The following is a 4,252-nucleotide window of genomic DNA, read 5'->3' as shown; positions in this document are numbered from 1 at the left end:
TATAAACATTTTTTTTTTTTTTTAAACACACACCCCCAAAAATGTAATTGATATCTTTCATAATGCTCTAAAATATGAGACACCAGTGTTTCAGGAGTTCAGGACACATGCTTCTTCGATAACTGTTTTATTTCCTATTTGGGTTTATTTATATGTATTATTTAAGATTAACTGTTTCTTTTTTTCGAAGCATTGTTAGATTCCAGTGCTTCCTGACATTATACAAATATTTGATTTTAAAAACAGTATCATAGCTACTAAACGATTTCTTGTTATGGTTTTAAATCTGTATTTCTCAAAATAAATCAGATTTTTGTTGAAAACTTTAGAAATGTGGAAAAGTAATCGCAAAGTAATCAAATGTGATCAGTTACATTACTTTAATAAAGTAATTGAAACAGTCACACTACATATTACATTTTAGATAGGGTAACTTGTAATCTGTAACCTGTTACAAAGTAACCTTCCCAACACTGGCCATCCGTCCGCAGACATCAGGTCAATAGTTGGTCCCCAGAGCCAAAGTGGCTGGGCTTTCTGCCAGTGTCAAGAGGCTCTGTCTGAGATTATCCCAGGGTAATTAAGCAGGTCATACAGACAAATAAATCATACTGATAGTCCAAACACTGTTGCTGAATGCCTCCGATTGAGCAAAAACAAGGAGCCGCCCCATGCTTGTAACCGCTTAGCTTGAGGCCCAGCGGCGCACTTCACATTACTTCCCCAGAAAAAACAGCGAGTGGGAAAGCATTGTGCTACATCAAAAGCTGAGCAAAGAGACATGGGCTTGAATTGTACCGCTTTAGTTTTAAGATAAAGGCAGAGTAGGCATCAATTTAATCTCTCTTTGTTTGTAAAAAAAAAAAGCCGATTATGCTGACAGAATGCCGATTGTTCTAGAAGTTGTGTAAAGGATGATGAAAGTTATCAGTTTAACGCTTTTGATCAGGCCACAAACGCCTGCGCACACTCTTGATCAAAATCTGCATAATCCGACAGAGGACTGCCAAGACAAGTAGCCTACCTAGTTGCGATAATGGCAAAAATAAAACTTAAAAAAAAAGAGTTTTTTAAAACAGCAAATATGCCAATTATCAATTGTTAAACTCGCTTAAAAGGCCTAAACAGCTCCTCTTGCCAACCTCTGTGTAGTCCAGACCAATAGGACTTCAAAAATGCTTGCGTTTAATAGTCTTGTCACTACCGTAACGCGAAACTAATGCATTCTCCTTACCGCAATGCCTCTTTAACGTGTGGATTTATTAACACGATCTCATTCGTACAATGTCATTCTCACTGAAACGTAAGATTTTTAGAAAAACGTAAGCAGCTAATATCAGTGGGACGTAAGCATGTTGTGCAAAATCAAACACATGTCGGTGGCACTTTATTTTAAGGTGTCCTTGTTGCATGTTACATGCACTTACTATTATAATAACAATAAATTATGCATAATTACATGCAAGTAACCCTAAGCCAAACCCTAACTGTAACCATATAGTAAGTGCATGTAGTTAATTAATACATTTTAGTTCTTAAATGTATAATTACACTGTAACAAGGACACCTTAAAATAAAGTGTAACCACACTTTATTTTACAGTCCTCTTCCACTTGCACATACCATGCACTTCTTATAGTGATTACAATAACTGGGTAATAACTAGGTACTAACCCTGAACCTACCCCCTAACCCTAACCCATGTAGTTACCTTATATTACCAGTATTCTACACATTTCCATGGGAATGTGTTGATATTCATACATCAGCAGAAATCAAAGGAATTACAATAAATATTGGCATGGATACATTTTGTACTACTTAAAAATGACTTCATTTATTTTATTTGTATTTTTTTTTGTATTTGCATGCTTTTCTGTTGATTTCATTCCAAATAAACCCGGGTCTAGGAGAAAAATGTGCATTCCAGAACTAATCACAACAATATTTTTATAATGAATATTATTATTATTATTTTTTTGCTGCATCACAGTTTGATTGTGCCATTCAAGTAATTGAGTCCAGTTTTAGTGCAGGAGTCTGTAAAATAGTCTGTTCCAGAGGAGCGGCGAAGCCTTTCAGACATATTGCATATTATATTAATAGCAGTGAATACAAGGACAACTGTTGGACACAAAAAAGTTTCTATTCAAGGGCTGAAGAACAAAAGAAAGCTCTACTTAAGTTTAATGTTCCTCTTGATTTCCCATTGGCTGAAAGGCAGATAGTGAGAGAAGGGAAGCGATGGAAGACCTTATACCATGTCAAATCGTCTTTTCTTTCGGAGGTCAGGACATTCTGTCTGGGTCCACTCGCATCTTTTCCTCAGAAGTTTCCCCATTCAGACACACAATGTAACTGTCAGTCTGAGCAACAGTTTCTGCTTCCACTGGCTCCACATCTCACAGGGTAAAACAATATTTCACAGCACCAAACAATCGCCTGTCTGCTCAGGCCAACCATATGCTTACTGTGGGGTGCAATATTGACACACATCACCAATTATTCATAAAAAGGGGGTCGATCGGGGGGAGGTGAGAGGAGCCGCGCACACTCCGTAACACTGTGCTACAACTTAAAAATGAAAAAAATATATCTATATATATCGATATCTTTTGATATATGTGTGTGTGTGTAGAAAGTCAAGAAAATCAAGAAAATATCCTCTCTGTTTTTAATAAATGCATGTATTTTTTACATGTTTTTTTGGAATAAACCACCGTCAAACCATAACAGTGTTCTGACCGTGTTTGTTTCTGTCTAGTTTTAGCATAACTGTTTCGAAACATTACACTGCATGACTAAGTTGAATAATTGCCCATTACCTGTTGTACTGTGAAATTGTCATATTATTGTGTAATTGGACTTTAGAGAAAAAAAAGTAAGATATGCATAATCCATTTTTATATATTTAATTATTTTACATTCATTTTTATCAAAACGGGAAAAAAACATAATTAAAATAGTAGTAATAATAAATGAATAATAAGAAGCCTAGTAATGCTATGCAATAGTCTTTTAGGAAGCTTCATTAGTTATTAATAGTTTATTTAGGATGCGTCTCTTTTGCTTTACCCGCCACTAAGTCGCCCCCTACTAGCTGGGAAAGTCCACGTGTCCATCAGTGCATGACAGAAGCACATAGGGCTGGACCGCTCAGCAATTTAAGTGATTGACATCCGCTCCCACCACGTCTTACTAAAGGGGTGGGACATTTTGCATCTCGCTTGTCATTTCTGATGGGTGCATGACAGGACGTGGAGAGAACGAGAAAAACAAAATTGAAGGAGAAAGATTTCTGAAGTAAAACATTTAGGCTAGTCTTCCTAGTGGAGATCATCCATTCAGGCCATTCATGCTAAATAGTTAAGGCTGACACACAATGAAAAGTATGCGAAAAATATATGCGACAGTCTAGTCATTTTTTTGGGTCACACTTTAGTTTGGGGACCAGTTTTCACTATTAACTAACTATTAGCTACGACTTTTGCCTCAATAAACTCCTGATTTGCTGCTTATTAATAGTTAATGCGGTAGTTGTTAAGTTTAGGCATTGGGTTTCAAATGAAGGGATCTAAAATATGGTCATGCAGAATATGTGCTTTATAAGTACTAATATGCTATGCATGCTAATAAGCAACTAGTTAATAGTGAGAATTGCTCTCTAAACTAAAGTGTTAGTAAGATATGTGCCTGAACTATCAGAAAAGTGATTGAAATCTTACTGAAATTAAAAAAAAATATATATATTGAAATATAAGAACCCGAAGCTTGCTTTCAAAACCTGGTGAGCCTGTACTGTATAGGGCCTTTCACACCGCTTTAGTTCCAGAACTAAATGTGCAGTACTAAAGTACTGAGATGATTTTGTGCGAACTATTTCCCAGTACCATTTAAAGGGTTGCATTCGCACCGAGAGTGTGTACTAAGAAGTGACATAAGCCGGTCGACGGTGACGTCATTTGTGCGCGGCGTTCAAAAACGGAAACAAAGAAGAACAACGTTAACAACAGGAAGATGGAGGACATTTTGTTCCTTCGAATTCCAACTGGATTTCCTCCGTTGCGTAAATGTTCAAAAGTGCCTGCAGTTCAGCGTCCGTCCATCTATCGCTGTTCTCCATACTTGCGAAATAAGTTGACACAATGTTTACACGGCATTTTAAATCATTGCGGGTGAGGGCGTTTTCATACGCGTTTGGCCAATCAATGTCTACTTACGTCACGATTAGTACCAGTTGTGCTGGTTAGAC

Source organism: Sinocyclocheilus anshuiensis, unplaced genomic scaffold (genome assembly GCF_001515605.1).
Source record: "Sinocyclocheilus anshuiensis isolate Anshui unplaced genomic scaffold, SAMN03320099.WGS_v1.1 scaffold1540, whole genome shotgun sequence".
Lineage (NCBI taxonomy): Eukaryota > Metazoa > Chordata > Actinopteri > Cypriniformes > Cyprinidae > Sinocyclocheilus > Sinocyclocheilus anshuiensis.
Note: the sequence above shows the minus strand (reverse complement) of the source record.